General features: G+C 31.6%; 1 pseudogene; it reads left to right on the plus strand.

Annotated features, from left to right (window-relative positions):
• The first annotated feature begins 8,089 nt into the window (after positions 1–8,089).
• Positions 8,090–9,691, plus strand: LOC145167722 (hydroquinone glucosyltransferase pseudogene; annotated as a pseudogene).
• The last annotated feature ends 10,439 nt before the right edge of the window (positions 9,692–20,130 follow it).

A 20,130-nucleotide genomic window follows, 5' to 3' on the forward strand; every position in this document is an offset into this window, starting at 1 on the left:
TATATTCGCAAGTGAATATACTATGTAAAATTCACATGTGATATACCATGTAATACTATGTAATATTCACATATGAAAATATCATATAATATTCATAAGTGAATATATCATCTAATATTCACAAGTGAATATACTATGTAATATTCACAATTGAATGCATCGTCTAATATTTAAATATGAATATACTATGTTTATTATATGCTATATTCATATATGAATGATATTTAAATTATAAAAAAATTAATCATACTTTTTATTCATAAGTGATAATGTATTTTTTTCGAAAAAAAAAAACATTGTTTTGAGGTCCTAAGCAAGTTTGTAATTCATATGTGAATAACATATAAGAATTATATCCGCATGTGAACATATGTAATATTCACAAATGAATATATATGTAATAATCAAATGTGAATATATATGTATTATTCACAAATGAATAAAACTGTCAATAAAACCGAGGACTACAAAATATATAAAATTAAAGATAAAAAAAGTATTTGATAAGAATATATATTTATTCACATACAACTAATCTTTTTAGGTTAATAAAATAAATATATAAGCATATATATTTTTATTAATGTTATATTCATTTGTGAATAAATGATAACTTTTTTTCGGAAAATTATAAAAATAGAAAAACGTCATTTGAGGCCCTAAACAGTCCCGAATGGCCGAAAAACACCGTACGTCACAGCGAAGCTGTGAGTTTTATAAATCGCACCATTTTACATCAAATATGCGAATTTCGTCCAATTCTGAGACTAAACTTCATTGCGGCAAATTGTTTTGATGATGTCACTAAATTTTCATTCCTACTAGTGATGACATCATCATGACATGTTATTTATTCATATATGAATAAAGTTTAGAAATCATTACGACATATTTACTGATGATGTTACTAACTTCAATCAAACTAGTAAAAACATCATTGTAATATGTTATTTTTATTTATGTGAATAAACTATACATGTTGATTTATTTATTTTGTGAATACAACCTTTATATATAAAAATAAATAATACACTATAAGAATTGGTTTGTGAATAGTTTTTTGTATATTGTAACAATATTATTTTACATGTAAAATCAACATTATACTAAGACAAACAACATTGTATTGGTTAATGAATATCATTTGCATTTGAATTTAACACAATCAAAATGAAGAATATATTAAATTGTATAACATTTACACGTGAATATAAAAACATAGTCTTCGTCAATGATATCTTCCCAATTACGTCAACCAATCGTCAACCATCGGGATATGAACCAACCATTGATTGAAATGTTATTCTTTTATTGAGTTATAATGATGCCTGAAAAACATGTGAATACACATAAAAAATGTTAAAAATATACTTTTAGTTCATAATAATAGCGATTTATCACATTCTAATTATCATATGGTATATTCATACATGAATGTATAATCATATGTGAATATTATATGATATATGTTGTTTATATTGTATATTTACATGTGATATTACATGGTATATTCACAAATGAATATTACATAATATATTCACATATGAATATTATATGGTAGATTCACATGTGAATAGTATATGGTATATTTACTTGTGAATATTACACATTCTAGTCACATCTAAATATTGCATGGTATATTCATTCATGAATATTACACAGTATATTCACATATGAATAATATATAGTATATACACTTGTGAATATGATACAATATATTCATATTTAAATATTAAATGATGCATTCACTTGTGAATATTACATAGTATTTTCACTTGTAAGTATTAGATGATATATTCACTTATGAATATTAGATGGTATATTCATATGTGAATATTATACAGTTTATTCACATATGAATATTGTCACACCCCGCTAAAGCGGAAACGCAAGGTATGACAGCGACAAAGGTTTCATTGCAAAAGATAAAGATACATCACCATAGCAATATTTAAAAGTTTACAACCCATAGCTTAAACAAAACAATGTACAAGTTTTCCAAAATGACATTGTTCAAAATATAACTTCATAAAATAACTTCCACACGATGCAGCATGCTCTATGATGATGAATCTCTATATCCACTTACTAATTATTTCCTGAAAAAGCATGTAAAACGAGCGTCAACTATGAAAATAGTTGGTGAGTTCACAGGTTTATAAAATCAAGATTTGGTATAAGACTTTTCATAAATACAAGTACATTGCTTTAATGAGAACAAAGTTCATTGCTATAATGAGAAACAAAGTTGATTGCTAAAATTGATAAACGAGTTTATTGCCATAATAGATAACAAGTTTATTGTCATAATAGATAACAAGTTTATTGCTATAATGTGTAACGAGTTTGTATGTGTATGAGCAAACAATGAGTCTCAACCAAACCTATGACTGAAGCCCTATCAAGATCTATGCTTATCGTTCCATAGATGAATATGATATCATGCACTCCAGCAATAGGGCGAGTGAGGAGTTGTCAATTCCTAATAGCGCTATCCATAATGACCATTGGCTCAAAGAGTTAATGGTTAGAGATAAGGGAAGGGCCTTAGTACAATAAGTTCTCATGTTCCGTGTTGCATAGACATACATAGAGAGACATAGCAATAAAATAGCAATCATGTTTGATACAAATCAATTTAAATACAACATACAAATAATAGTTTTTCTAGACATGCTTTTCCACCCCAAAACATAAAAACTGAAAATAGGGGAGTGCGTGAATACTCACAACGTTTCGACTAGGTACAAGTGGTACTTCAGAATGCACCAACGTCTTACTACCGGGATCCTACGACATCAAACACACACTAGTGAGTTTCCATGTCGAAATCTAATGCTAATATACTAAATTCTACATATAGTGAAATGCCAATTTATGTTTTAGTATTTGATTTTATATTAATTGGTTACACCTTTTCTGAAATAATGAAATTCTACAAATCGTGCGATTAATTACAACATTGGAATATAAATTTTCCAAATTTTTAAGTCCTTATTACAACATAAATTCACGGAAATAGCATTCAAAGGATAAAAATTCTCAAACTTTTTATTTAACTGTTATTACACAATGCTAAGCTGGGAAAATTATAAAAATGGATTTCCAAGCTGTTTAATTATATTTTATGATTTTTGAGCATTTATTCCAATAAAAATTGAAATAAATAGAAAACAGTTTCCAAAATTACCCAAACTTTTTATTTAACTGTTATTATACATAAATAGGCTGGGAAAAATATAAAAGATATTTTTCAGTGGGTATTTCTATTTTTCCTTGTTTTATTCCTTTAAATAATCTTTAATTGAAGAAATAATATTAAACAGTTAAAACAAATTACCAAAAAATTTTGTAACATCATTTACAGTATAAATAACCTAAGAAAAATATCAAAAGTGGTCTTCATATTATATAATCCGGTTTTGGGTATTTATGTGTATTTAAGTGTAATTAACTTTAGAAATTAAGAGAAAAATAGTTTACAGTGGAGAAAAATCCTTAAAATTTTTATGTAACCTCCTACTGTAAAACATGATGTTCTGGTAAATTTTCATGAATTTTGGATAATCAGAACTATTTTTCCTATTTTTAAACCATTATAATTACCAAAAATTGGGAAAAATAGCAAGGCATGATGAAAAATGTTGAAATTATTTTTCTGAGTCATCCATCACAGGTAAGGTATGCGAAAATTGTTAGATAAAATTTTCACACTCTCCAAAGTGGTTTTGTGATTTATTATATCCTAACAAAAAGAAAATTGGAAATCATACCAAACAGCAACAAAAATTGATGAAATTCAGTGAGGGGTCATTATCCATCATAAGGGTCATTCATGAATTTGTTCCGGATTTATTGACCTCTGGAAGTATTTTATGTGATTTATGCCCTTGGTTTCTAGCAATAATTTTAATAAATCAAAGAAATAATAAAAGCTTTTGGTATTTTACAGATTATCACATGCATGTGAGGGCTTTCAAAAGGAAAAATGTTTGAAATTTATTCAGAAGGGAAATAGGGGTATTGAACCCAAACAAGATAAGAAATGTTGCATGCAATGGTGCATGAGATGTAAATGTGGCTGAAGTTCATGAATTTGTGAAGCACATTCTGTGGGGTTTTAAGCCACGAAATTTCAGCCATCATTCACTGGATATGTTAAGTTTCTAAAGTATTTTTCCCCAAATTTATGGTTGGGTTTAAAGCCATTGATCATGCAAGGCAAAAATGGTGATCATAGAAAAAGAGCTGTTTGCGCAACCATTTTGTAAAAATTGCCAAAAATCGGATATTTAATATTTTACAGTAAGACCAGTTGGGTTTGAAAGTTAACTCGTGGAACTATCCAATGCAAAAAGAATATCAGGATTTGGTTAAGAAATGACCGAGTTATGGCCGTTCAAAGCTGAACAATGTAATCTGGCAGATTGCATGTTTGCTTTGAGTGCATTCTTAGGGCATTTTGACAAGAACAACATGCATGCTTCAGTTAAGGTCCGATTTCTAGCACATGCATGGAGTGAATGAGCATCCAAGATGTACTAGAAATGGTTTAAATGCTTTTGGTCATGCAAGAACACAAAAGAAATGGAGAAGAAGATGTAATACTCGGTTTTGAAGTCACATGAACACATGTGCATCTTTTTCACTCCTTGCATGGGTTTGATCCCGGATTTTCACCATCTCAAACACATACATTGTGTTATGGTGAGAATCTACAAACCACAAGGGAAAAGTAAGGATTTCTAGCCATGGAAGGGCATAGAATCCGAAGAGTAGAGAAAATCATGAAGAAGAGGAAGTAAAATCATGAAACCATGAGGGAGGATTGTGTTGTTTACCTTGGTTTTGATCTTGAGAGAAGCAAGAACACTTCAAGGCCTCCTTAATCTCGAAATTATGGCAGAGAATGGAGGATTTTCGTGAGTTAGAGAGAGAGGAAGAGAGTTGGAAAGGTGGAGTGTGAGAGGAAATGAAGAGAGAAGTGGAAGAGTGAAGGTTTAAGTTTAATGATTGAGTTTTGGGAAGAGAGAGGACATAGGGAGGGGAGAGTGGCTGGATTTTTGAGGCATTAAGGCCTTCTCTCTCCTCAATTCAAATTTTATAAAAATCCCTCCTTAATTTTTATAAAAATCTAATTTTTATAAAAGTGATTCTTTAAGCAATTTTTTTTTTTTGATTTATTTAAAAATCTTGTTTTTAACTAATAAATTATGATTAATGCATGATAAATTATATTTCTATTTCATTGGTATAATCCATAATTTGATTAATAAAAATTTGATATTAGGAAGTTTATAGCCAAATTTTATAAAGTTTTTAAGCTTTAAGATTTATAAATTTGGATTTTGGGCTCTTTAGGGTTTTTGGAATATTGTTTGATATTCATCATCATAATGAAGTATAATTAGAATATTTTAATTTATTTTTAGGGTTTTATACCCTTTTTCAATTATAACAAAGCTTGAAAGTTTCATTCAAATTATAGCATTGACATTTCCTATTGTAGTTAAGCAACTTACTAGAATCGTAAGTGTCAAGTATATTAGTCCTAGATCTTAGTCGGGTCCTAGTTTATGCAAGATTTTGACCTAATTTATACTACTAGGCCATGGCATGATGTGCATGAATGGTTATTATAAAGATGCATGAGTCCGAGAATGACCTGAATTCACAGTTGTCACAAATATTACACAGGATATTAACATATGAATATTACAAGGTATATTCACAAATATATATAATTTTTATATGTTATTCACATATGAATAACATATAAAATTGTATATTTGTTTTGTGTTTTAATAATCATATACTGATTAAGGTGCGAAAACATATTCATATGTGAATATAACGTGGTAATTTAGTTTATGCATTTCATCAAACAGTTGGAGTGCATACAAGTAAGTTTTTTAAAAAATGCTAAAAACATGATACTTTGACTATTTAAAACTTACAAAATAGTAGATTGATAGAGAATTATATGAAATTTTTCAAAAAAAAAATGATTTGACGTTTTTCTAACCTTAATTTAGAAGTTTTGTTTGATGATCGATGTTGAATGAATGATATGAAGTGAAATTGTTGTTGATTATCGATGATGTTGATCTAATGACACTGGGAGTATAATTAATCGTAGATGTTGAAGATATGCTCGAATTCAAGCATAATTGAAGGTTGGATTGAAAGAACCAAAAACGATTTTTTTTTGTCTACTGTTGAATGATGTTGATGAACGTGTTTTTGACGAAGATGGATGATTGATTAACATTGGATGATGTTGATCGAGGATTTAATTGAAGAAATCTGGATGATCGTTGAAGGTTGGAGAAGAAATTTGGATGATGAACGATCGAGTAGTAATGAATTTGAATTGTTATCAAATTATCCACAATTATGTATCTGTGATTGAAGGATGTCATATCACATTTACAATTTTGCCACCGTGTATTTTATGTTAAGATGCTAATTAAATGATTGGCTGAGAATGATTCCTCCATTCTCAACCTTTTTTTTTTCTCAATTGAACCCTCCTATATATATATATATATATATATATATATATATATATATATATATATATATATATATATATATATATATATATATATATATCATACATACTTATAAAGCTAGCATTTTTCCTTGAACCTCATGCATTTGAATCCCCCATAAAAATTTGCAAACACCTCATGCATTTGAAACCTCCTATTTTAATGAATACCACTCAAAAGTCTCTTAATAATGATTAACAATTCAAAAGTTTTATAACTTATATAATATATTTAATAAACAATTAATGGATACTCTACTATAAAAATGTCAATCTTTTTGAGTAGACACACAAATACAAATCACATACAAAATTCACAAAGAAAACAAGTTTAAAGTTTTTGTGTTGGTTTGAGGGCTTTGAACAATTTCTTGAGCCATGTTATTATGTTGATGTTTTTAATTTGTAAGTCTGTTATATACTAATTCTTTTTTGTATTTTTTTTTATTTAAGTGTTCTTTTAAGAATATCATTGTATGTTTTGGTTGAAATTTTAATGTAAATTAGATTAGATTCATGTTACCGATCATATGTTATGGAAGATGATATATATAATATTTAATTAACTATTGTATACATGTTTGTATGTTCATGTTGCTTCAAAACAATAACTAATTAAAAATCATGGATATGTCATATTATCCATATTATCCATGTAAGCCTTTTTTAAAATGCAAATTGTCTATCTTATCACTTTATATTTTAGTATATGTTTAACATTTTAATTATAACAATAAGTGTTTTTTAAAAGTTTCTTTCACTTATTAATAATAACAAGTGGTTTTAAAATTAATAAGCAATAATTATAAATAATAAAATCAAATTACATGGATATGTCATATTATCCATGCAAGTCTCTTTTGAAATTTCATTTGTCTATCTTATCACTTTATTATTTAGTGTATGTTTCATATTTTAATAATAATATTAAGTGTTTCTTAAAACTCTTCTTTAACTTATTATTAATAATAAGTGGTTTAAAACTAATTAATAACAATTTTAAATGATAATAACATCAAATTATAAATTACATTTAGCTATAAATAAATTGTATTTTAAATGAACATTATTATTGAAATTAGAAAATGATCGCATAAATAAAAAAATATAATTAATCAATAATAATAATTGTTAAAAATAATACTAAATAGATAATTATATTTAATTCTATTAATAAGGAATGTGGGTTGATGTCAATGAATATTATTGTTCATAATAGAGATTATATATATATATATATATATATATATATATATATATATATAATGTTAATAACATAAGCATCTGTAACATATAATTTTCAATATTTTAACAATATATTTTTAATCTTCGAGGCGCAACGCGTGAGAATTCGTTGGTATATATACAAAGATGCCATTTGACTCTCATAACTCGTGCTGGCAATGAGACATGTAGTTGTCATTTACTCTATCATGGATGACGTTGAATAATATTTTTTTAAAATAATTGAAATAAAATATAAATATATGTGCCCCCCACAACACCGAGTGGAGCTGCATTATATATAGAGACATTGAATTCAAATCTCAATTCAATTTTTTCGATTACAATGGAGAAAACACATCACATAGCCATTCTTCCTAGTCCAGGAATGGGTCACCTTATTCCCATGGCAGAATTCGCTAAGCGACTTGTTAAACACCACCCCATCTCGGTCACTATCATCATCCCTACTACCGGAACTCCTCCCAAAGCTCAAATATCCGTCCTTGAATCCTTACCGGAATACATACACCACATGTTTCTTCCATCTGTAAACACTGAAGGCTTATCGCAGGGTGCCCGGCCTGAGCTTCTGATTTCGTTCATCATGCAATCGAGTCTTTCAAGTCTCCGAGATGCTTTAATTTCTTTAAAATCAAGAACCAACTTGGTAGCTCTAGTGTTTGACATGTTTGGACACGATTCAATGGAAGTTGCTAAAGAGGTTTGCCTATTTAACTTCTTGTTCTTTCCAATGAATTCCATGGCTTTGTCCTTCACTTTTATATTACCAAAGCTGGATGAAGAGACATCTTGCGAGTATAAAGACCTACCTGAGCCAGTTAAAGTACCGGGCTCGATTAGTTTTTCTGGGCGTGACCTTATGGCTCCAGTTCAAATTCGGACCGATGAAGTCTACAAAGGATATCTTTTGCTTTCCAAGCGATTGACTTTGCTTGATGGCATCTTGGTGAATAGTTTTGAGGAGTTAGAAGAAGAAACCTTTCGATTTTTGCATACTGGAGCTGCTGGGCAAACACCCATTTACCCGATCGGACCATTGATTCAGTCAGCTCCAAGCAATGGGTTGAACCCGCATGACTGTATAAAGTGGTTGGATAATCAACCAGATGGATCTGTGGTGCTTGTGTCTTTTGGAAGCGGTGGGACCCTTTCATTAGACCAGATTCATGAGCTTGCCCTTGGGTTAGAGACGAGTGGCCACAGGTTTTTATGGATACTAAGAAGCCCTGATGAAAAGGCTTCAAATGCATCCTTTTTTACCGCTTCTAGCCAGACTGACCCTTTAGGGTTTTTACCAGAAGGGTTTTTGGCCAGAACTGTAACACAAGGTTTAATTGTGCCATCATGGGCTCCACAAATTGAAATACTGAATCACAAGGCAACCGGTGGGTTCTTGACTCATTGTGGTTGGAACTCTACTCTAGAAAGCATAGTTCACGGCGTGCCAATGATTGCTTGGCCTCTTTATGCGGAGCAACATATGAATGCAAAAATGATGACTGAAGCGCTTTGCTTGGCTTTAAGAGCTGAAACTGACGAGAATGGTATGGTTCGAAAAGAGGTGATCGAGAAAGTTGTGAAGGAGCTAATGGAGGGATACGAAGGAAAGAAGATATCTCAAAGAATGAATGAACTAAAGGTTGCTGCCACTAAAGTTCTAATTAACGGTGGGTCCTCTATGGAGTCATTGTCGAAGTTTGCACAACAGTTGAAGAAATGAAAATTTATTTATTGCCTCCATTTGTTATGTGTATATGTGTTGCCGTTTATCCTGTATAGGCCCTTCTTAGCCTATAGCTTGTGTGTAATCAGCCCATTGGCCTTACCCATCATCTATTGTATATATTTGTGATATCAATGCATTTATCCGATTCTTCGGAAAAGATACAACATTTTGTTTATCATAGTTATGAACACTTTCATATTATTTATTTTTATTTATTTTAAGGAAATATCTCTTTCTAATAAAAACCTCAGGTGACACATGTCCTTATAAACACTAACATTCCATGTGTCATTTTCTCCCATTCTCTCAAAAAATTATTCCCGCCCAAACTAATATCTATTATTCCCGTTCAAGAATTTTAACCAATTTATTTGCCTAATTTTTCTCCCCATTCGGTTTCCTTTTATCATAAAAGCATATTCAAATCAATGTTGATCCAAATCTCATAAAATTAGGAACAAATCTTATGCAAATTTGAATCTTTTCGGCTTGATATATTCTTTGATTCCTTTACGGCTTCTGTATCTACAATTTTACAACTGAAATCGATTTTCTTCATCGCCTTCTACAGAAAACGATTTCATTTGTTGTGGGTCAGTTTTTTCATCATACTTTCCAATTATAAGGTAACCATTTTTTCACTACTATTGTCGCTTATAGTTTCTTTTTCAAAAATCATCAATTGAATATCGGCTAATACCACCGTTGTTCCCGTTCTCTCACATTCATCTCTATTCTCCATCTTAAATCAACGTTGACACCATCGAATTCCATGGATTTTATTGACGAAATGTTGTTTGGAATAGTGAAATGATACATCAGATTCTGGGGCTTTATGTAACGGCATTAAGTGTTTTATTGCTTGAACAGTTGATTAAGAGTAAATTGCTTAAAAATATTTATGATTCCATTTAATTTCTCTCTCTCTCTCTCTCTCTCTCTTGAAGATGAACCCTACATCTGCAACCATCACTTGTCTTTGTGGCACTCGATCAATATTCCTAGAAGAACTCGAGCACACTTTCTCATTTTAACACTTGAATTTTTTTTTTTTTGTTATATTTTGCATTTAATCATCGAATTTGTAGGTTGTTATCTGTGTGTGTAAAATTGATGCAGATCATATGTCTAAAGATGGATGTAGGTCATGAGTATGTAAAATGACTAAAATCTGATGCAGGTGTGTCAATGTATAAAATTGATGTAGTCAATCATATTCTTTATCCAGATTTGTGAAGCAAAAGGTAAAACATTTTATGGCATCAATATATTTGTTAAAAGCATCCATTTTTTGCATCCATTTTAACAATTTTAATTGCGTCTGTTTGCAATTTGAAGTGGCAATCATATGCAAGAGCCTACACCTACTTTATCAAACAAAAAGAGATCACTGGATTTGCAAAGCTATTTTATAGACATGTAGTTGTTAATGAGAAGGGTAATACCAGGAATTTACCTTTTAGGAGTCAAATGATTAACTGTGAATCCTTTTTAGCTACACGGATTTGGGTATTTTGCTTCTTTCTTCTCTAATTATGATACTTGGTTCTGTTTTCTTTATTTCTAGGTTTTATAGTTTTTTTTTTTGCTCAAGTTTCTGAGTCATTTGAATAAGAAAAAACTAAAGACATCCTCTTCCTGCGATCATTGATCCAATTACATCCATGTCTTAAATGTAGATCAAGAAAGGCAGTAGGTATAATCAATCAATCCTTCAAGGCTTCGATTAGGATGTACATGGAGATATGAATCATCCAGATAAGAAATAACTTTTATTTAAACTTTTTTGTGTTTATTTATGAAAATGTCACCCCTTGTAACTTAAAGTACAATGATTTAATTGGAAAAATATTCCGAAATATTTTGATGACCAAAAATATTTTGTGTCAGGTCACATATGCCTTGGTAAAAGGGACATTTTTTTAATGAAAAGGTATGTTAAATGTTGAAAAATGCATTCTGGTAAGGTAAAACATGTAACCTTTAAATCATTATATGTTCATGTTGACCATATTTTTTTCTTTTCTTCTTCATCCCCATATATAGTAATATTCATCTTTCACCATATATGATTATAAAATATGAGAATTTAATCATTTTTTAAAACTCGACATAGAACTTTAAAGATCTTTCATTTTCATTTTTTTGTCAGTTTAGGTTTGATGGGTTGAAAGATGATGACAATGAAAAGCGGTTAATCATTTTATAAGTTTTAAAATAGTTGTGATGATTTGGACTAACAATTGACATGGTTTTTATGATTCTTTATCCAGTCTTCTTTGTGTATATTCAATTGAACATGAAGTACATTATCTAGAATTTGTTGCTATGTTAACTGCAGGATAAAGATGAGTTAATTTTGAGTGGAGAACTTGGATACAAGTTGAAGGGAACTATATAATGATGGGTTTAGGCCATAAGAACATCCTATGTGCTCATGCAAACCCTAATGCTTGGATCTAGGTTTCTCTATTGTACATGCATTCATCCAAGACTATAAACCCTAGATCTAGCATGTGATAATCAATATTAACATATGAATTAGGGTTTTGATCACACCTTAATTGTTATGTAGCAATAACAATCTCAAATCCTCCTTGTAATGGCTTTAGAAAGCTTAGAGTCACAAGTGTCACTCCTCTAATGGCTCACAAACACCAAGAGCAAGAGGATGAAGAATAAGGAAAGAGGAGGCTGCCCAAAACGTGTGGAAACCCTAGTGGAACTCTTAGCCACGTTTTTGGGGCTTAAGGGTACTATATATACATGTAGGCTATTAGGGTTTTCAACTAGGAAACCCTAATCTGACTGCTTAAGCCCTAAGCAGCCCATGGACCCTTTTAGAATATCCCTTGGGCGATTTCTAATGGGTTTCCCCATAGAATTCGTCCAACCTATTATTCCAAGGTGATCCATAGCCCAAATGCAATTATCTTATAATTACAGTTCCAGTCCCTTAAGTTTAATTAATCTCTTTTAGCCACAAAATTAATTATCAATTAATTCTTGACTAATATTAATTAAACAATATGATTTCTCCTTTAATATATTATTCTCATAATATATTAATAAATCATAATTAATCCTTTCTCTCCATAATTCATCCTATCAAGTTGCTTTGGTGAAGGCAACCCAAAAGGACCATGCACCATCGGGTCAAGTACATACCAAAATAGTTATGGACTTAGACACTAATCCAACAGTCTCCCACTTGGATAAGTCTAATAACTATTCTGCGTATGACTTCAGATCCTGATCTGCAATCGTAGCTTTCAAAAACCGCTGTCAACTCTGATCCTATCAGAAGTGTGTCCTTTAGATAAGGGATCATATATTCCTCCATTCTAGATATCGTATAGACTGAGACATGGATTTAAATCATTCTCTCTGTCTATGTGTTGTTTCCCGATTTCCGATTTATGACGACTGACAACAGACTACAATTGAACACATCAAATTAGTCCCGGCTTGGCCAAGCGCTTAGTTGTCATCACTAAATCATCGAGGGGCCCACAGATATCGCTTTCATCCTACTTTGGATAAAAGGAACGGATAAACTTTGATTCAATGCTTGCTTGCACTCACTTACCGAATCATACACAACAATATGTTTTATGACACCAAGTTACTGGTGCGTTTACATATTATCAATGTGTAACCGACTCACAAGATACAACTCACACATCTCGGTTTCAAGAATATAAGATATTATCGTCTCACCAGTCACTCGTGATAAAATCCATGAAGTGATCCAAGTGAGCGTGGGTTTAATCCAATGCTCAAATCATATTCATAAGCACTCATGAACGTTGCAGTAAACATTTGCTTATGTCTAATACACTTTAGACAATCTACAAACCAATTCATGACAGTCTTCATTCATACTTACTTCCAACATATGAACGACTGTGGACCATTCGAATAATTTGATTATTCTGAAATAATTTAATTATTCAGGAAGTCAAAACATGCAAAGTGAAACACAAGAATAATACTAATCCCATATGGCCCCAAACTCTAGGTATAAATAAAACATTTTATTTAATCACCATATTGATTACTCATTATTTGTTATTTCGGGTAATCAACTTCTTACTTGAACTATTACTACACTTGTCCCATGCTCTCAGCATGCACACAATGTTTACCTATGGTCCTTTCTTTGTGAAATAGATCAAATGAACACATTTCCAATCATATTCATTTCACAACTCCCAATCCTTATCACAAGTATAAGAATATCAAATTCTTGTTACTTATGCTAGATTCTAACATTTTATGCAATGATTCTTTCTTAAAGTCATAGCTCAAAATCATCAAGACTTGGCCAATCTCTATCAGAAACAATTCTATAGATATGATGTCTCTCACTCAAAGTACATTCCTTTGAACATCCTTCTTGCATAAAAGTTTCTAATCTAGACATAGATTCTTAATACCCAACTCCCAATATGGAAACATTTCCATATTTGACATATGACAATTCATTCTTAATAGAATCTTATCTATTCATATTAATGTCATCCAATACCATACTTCCAACTACTCACAAGCGACCAATCCTCAGCGAGCTTTGGATCGTCCTTTGATAGTTTAATTATTTTAGTCAAAACCGATTCTAGTCCTTTTTCCCTCTAAATGCGCTAGACATTTTGAAAATTTTAGAATGGTCAAATATTATAGCACTTGCAATCGATCCTATACCCGAAGCATATGGAACACGATGCATAATGTCTTACATAAAGATACGATGCATAATGTCTTACACTATGTATCCTTTGACTAATTTTATTAAAATTTCTCAATCTAAGCTTTAGATTTTGAAACGAAGTACAATATTCTCTCCCTTAATTATAGCAAAACAACTTTTCAACCCTTACGACTTTGCAAAGTATAACTATTGTTTTCTATAATTAATATTGCTAACTTGCAATACTTGCCTTAATAATCATACAAGCACAACATTTATGCTCCCACAATCATGATGATTATTATCGTATAAGCATAACACTTATGCTCCACTAGCTTTGACATGTTTTAGAAAACAACTGAACTTCCAGAAAACATTACTTATTGAATTTCTGAAGTTCATATTTCTAATACCTAATGCTTTGATAATCCTTTATCTAAGCTTCTTAAACTTATACACCTTTGCCTTAGATAGCTCATATGTGTGTCTAAACAATCTAGACTAATTGCCAAATCTCACAATCGAATTATGGAAAGGGATGCCGTAACCATAATCGAATTCGAGAATACAATTTCACAATCACTATCTTCTTAAAATCTCTCTTAGTGAAAGCATTTCCTCACAGTCATTTTCATGAAGGAGGGAATCTTATGGCACTTAGATTTTAATGGTGTATGTGTTCCTATCCATGCGAATTTGTCAAAACCAAAGTTTGCGACAAATCCAAACTCATATGGACTGAACTTTCTCAATCTTGATTTCTTGCCTTATGGTAACACGAGTGCCCACCATGTCTTCTAAGTAGTTAAGCAGCTCACCCTTTCATATCAATGTACTTTTCATTGATCAAGGTGCTTGCCTTTTATGCGTTCAAATGAGAACTCATAGAACTCACATGCATAATTAACTCAATTGGAATGGCACAGAAACAAAATAATGTCAACACGATAGGTTGTAAACCTCAAGTCGTGTGCTAGTGATGATCGATAAGGTTTATTCTCGATTAGTTCTTGAAACTTTTCAAGACCATTAAGACTCCCACTGACTCCTTGACATATAAGATTCTTTTGTCAATAAACATTTCTCGACAAACAAATATTCAAGAGTTAGTGTAGTTTTTATCAAAACACTTCACAAAATTGGTCCTAGTTGGTCTTTGTCTTATCCAAGACATCACAACTTTCCAATTTCAAATGTGCAAGAATAAGAAAAACTTTTTCAAATTCCACATTTGATGAATGTTATAAACCTTCTTAACACTTGTCACTCAATTCACAAACTTAACTCTAAGACTTGATATTGAAACGAAGTATGATTGACTTCTTGATTTAACCATTTCTTCAATTCTTGATTCCTCTTCTCAGACATACAATTGCACTAAGACTCACTTAGAGGATCAATTGAGATATGGTTCTTAATCATTAAGACCTATCATAAAACATAATAAAAAGGTACTCTCCCTTCTTCTTAGAATAGAGAAAATTTTATCTTTCTGCCTACTTGATTCTTCTTTATTCGTTCTGCTGTTTATTGAAACTCTTTCAATCAACTGAGAATTACACTTAATCTCATAAGTATAATCATATTTACTTAACCTTAGTAAATCATGACGAATATCTTTGTTACTCTTGTGGTGGACTTGATCAACACACAACCTTGTGTACTCGATCTCCTAGTCCTTCACTTGACACTTTGTCAATAAATTAGTCTAATTTCCAAATATGAAATTTCTCATTCATCATGCAACCAAGTTGTATGATTCCAAGTTTCTGTCCAATTGAAACTTGGGCGATGAGAAACTTTCCCTATTTGGTAAATTCTTGACCTTTCCACAAATAACATAATTAAGAATCAAATCCATTATTGCTAATAATATAAACTTACATCAATTTTTCATACACGCCATTGCAAGGATAAATAAATAATATAAAATCAAAATTTATTTTATTGCGGAAAAAATTTGTCCTTATAATGCAATTCAATTGAAAAACTATGTTAATACATATTTCTTAGCAATCTTATTCTAACTCCAAGTAGTAGCTCAAGATTCTAATCTTCAAGTAATGCGATCGAAATCCATTTCTTCACGATTAGATTCCGCTCACTTCTTCCCTTAAGATTCCTCTCTTTTCTTCGATCCTACAAGACATCGAAATGTAATCTTATCACATTATGTATTAAGAATCTAGAATAGGAACTTAAAAGAGTTAGTTAATGGATTTTACCTAAAGTAGAGCCATACGTTTTGACTCTCCCATCTCTTAGATCTCTTAGGTAAATAGGGCAGCTTCGTCTCCAATGCCCCTTCTCTTGGCAATAAAAGCAAATTGACTCTTTTGGAACAACACACGGGACTACTTCTGACTTTGCCTTTCTCTTATGATCAAACTTTTCGATCATGGCATGCCTTTCGTTGCCATTGTCTATATCCATAGAGGTCTGGAAGGCAGATCCACCAATCAACTTTGCTTTTCCAGTGCGCCAAATCATTGCTGATTCAGCAGCAATAATCATATAGGTGAGATCGATGAGGGTTACGTCGTGGTTCATCATATAGTACTCTCTTACGAACTCACTATATGAGTCAGGAAGTGACTGAAGAACCCAGTCAACAGCCAGCTCCTCACAGACAACAGACCCCAACATTCTTAACTTATCAATGTGCGACTTCATCTCTAGGACGTGTGCACACACTGACTTTCCTTCTTCATGTTTACTTGCCAAAAGGGCTTGAGTGAGTTTGAACTTTTCAACCTTTTGAACTTGTGGGTTAGGGAGAACAATAGGAGGAGGTGGAGGAAGTGAAGCATGATCTCGTGTTCCTCTATCGAATCGTGGAATATCATCTTCATGTGAAAAGCTTGTTCCACGGGATTTGGGAAGACCATAGTTGTCATACTTTGACATCTACAAAACGGGAGAAAAATTCAAGTTAGTTGATTGATTGAGTCCTTAATAAATCACCCAAATGAGATATTAAGGCTAGGACCCAACACAATACTCTACAACTTGGGAGAGGGATGCCGTAACCCAAATTGCAGAACATTTGAAGGTAAGTGAATGACGATTCACTAATTTCCACCATGAAAAACGAAAAAGAAATTTAAGTTTTAAATCTATTGAAAATTCCTAGATCTTTTGAGATTCATTGAACATTTCAATGGCATGTTTAAATCTCGATATGCCCCTCGATTTGTGACTGGGATGCCGAGGATCACAAAACAGGGTGTGAATAACCATGCAAACTTACATGGTGCCCCCAATGTTACAGTCACCTATTCGATGTGCCGGTTAACCACACACGCTCCACCGAACTATGACAAACAATGAGTCACCCTTTGCTACCTTTGCTTAGTACCATTTAGTGTGCCGGTTAGCCACACGCTCCACTAATGTCTTCGCAAGGGCACAAAGTGTAATTTCATGGAATTGCATCAATTCACTTTTGTCTAAAGTAACTAAGATTGGGAATTTTGTATAAGACATTTAGTTACTTAATACTTCATTATACTTTTAATGGAAAGGGTTTGCCCTATCCTACCCGTTCGGCTAACGACCCTCCACTAGTCAAGAGTGCGGTGGGTAAGAGTGGATACCCATTCAATCGCCATTTTATAGGCAATTTCCTTAAACACCCCTTATAGACTAGCTTCGTGAATGAGGCCTACTAACGGTAAGACTGACTGTTTACTCATACATATATATAATACTAGACTTTTAATGTTATATATAGTATAGGGTGTATTTTACACTTTTAAAATACTAGGTGGTCTAATTTAATAAAACATACTTTTAATTTAATTAAATGTAAACCATATCACTTTGGATTTATTAACTCTCTTTTAATTATACACTTAATTAATTTAATAAAACCATAAGGGTGTGATTTGAACTTTTCAAAAACAATACTAGGGTTTTAGAATCTAACATTTCTAAATTAAAATTTTAATCAACTTTTAAATTCCAAAATTTGATGGCAAGTTTTGAAACATTTCAAAACATTAGGGTTTAGAATTTAAATATTTCAAATCAAACCTTTTAATCAAAATTTAAATTCCAAAACTTGAGGGCAAGTATTTGAAACATTTCAAAAACACAAGGATCAAATAGCAAATAATTTAAATTAAACAATTAATTTAATGATTATCTAAATTTGACCTAATTTCAATTTCTTGCAAGATAAGTTACCCAATTAATACAAATAATTAATCTTTAATCATATAAGGAAGTTATTATCTAATCAATTGGTAATTATCTTTTGTTTAATCAAGGATATTCTCAAATATAAGATAAAATTCGAATATTAAAGACCCAAAACAATTAAGGCAAGTATCCTCAAGCAAAATAGCAAGAAACCCCGAAATCTGCTCTTACTGACGCTCGAACTCGCCGAGTTCCTCTATAGACTCGCCGAGTCCACATTGGAACTCGCCGAGTTCATCAGTCAGGGAGCCAAAAAATCGATTTTGAAGCTTGAACAAATAACCAAGGCATCAATACAATAGAAACCAATCAAGGCTCTGATACCACTGATGGGTTTAGGCCATAAGAACATCCTATGTGCTCATGCAAACCCTAATGCTTGGATCTAGGTTTCTCTATTGTACATGCATTCATCCAAGACTATAAACCCTAGATCTAGCATGTGATAATCAATATTAACATATGAATTAGGGTTTAGATCACACCTTAATTGTTATGTAGCAATAACAATCTCAAATCCTCCTTGTAATGGCTTTAGAAAGCTTAGAGTCACAAGTGTCACTCCTCTAATGGCTCACAAACACCAAGAGCAAGAGGATGAAGAATAAGGAAAGAGGAGACTGCCCAAAACGTGTGGAAACCCTAGTGGAACTCTTAGCCACGTTTTTGGGGCTTAAGGGTACTATATATACATGTAGGCTATTAGGGTTTTCAACTAGGAAACCCTAATCTGACTGCTTAAGCCCTAAGCAGCCCATGGACCCTTTTAGAATATCCCTTGGGCGATTTCTAATGGGTTTCCCCATAGAATTCGTCCAACCTATTATTCCAAGGTGATCCATAGCCCAAATGCAATTATCTTATAATTACAGTTCCAGTCCCTTAAGTATAATTAATCTCTTTTAGCCACAAAATTAATTATCAATTAATTCTTGACTAATATTAATTAAACAATATGATTTCTCCTTTAATATATTATTCTCATAATATATTAATAAATCATAATTAATCCTTTCTCTCCATAATTCATCCTATCAAGTTGCTTTGGTGAAGGCAACCCAAAAGGACCATGCACCATCGGGTCAAGTACATACCAAAATAGTTATGGACTTAGACACTAATCCAACATATAATTCTTATGATTGTTAATGTCTTGAGCAGTACAAACTCAATGGTGATGGCACCAACTACTGAAGGTCCTATATTTGGTGCTTACATGATTTGGTCGTCTAGAAATTAACATCTAGATTTATACTAGATTTATACTGAACATGACCTGGATACCATAATGTGGAGTTTGTTTTGTCGAACGTGGGTTATCATTTTCATAGTATTTGGTTCAAGGGTATTAGAGATTTATGATTTTATATATGTTTTCTTTTATCGTATTGGAAAACAAAAAGTGGATTTCATGGTTGATCCCCTTTTGTGGTTTTTAATATGAGCTCTTTTTGTTGGTGATGTTTTGAAGACAAATGAGTATGAATTCAAGAAAAATGGATTTATGAAATTCAGGTTAGTTGAATCATTTTGGTTTTTATTACTTAATTTATTCATTGATAACTTTCAAAAATACCATATTAGACCAGGTATGTTTGTGAACTCCATCTGAGATAGTGATGTTGTAATAGGTCCATTATATTTCCTATTATTTCATATTCATGTGGTTTGTTTTTGTTTTTTTCTTGAATCGTGAAGCTTTATTCTCTA

The sequence above is a fragment of the Lactuca virosa genome, chromosome 3 (genome assembly GCF_052849685.1).
Source record: "Lactuca virosa cultivar CGN04683 chromosome 3, Lactuca_virosa_CGN04683_v6, whole genome shotgun sequence".
NCBI classification, from domain to species: Eukaryota; Viridiplantae; Streptophyta; class Magnoliopsida; order Asterales; family Asteraceae; genus Lactuca; species Lactuca virosa.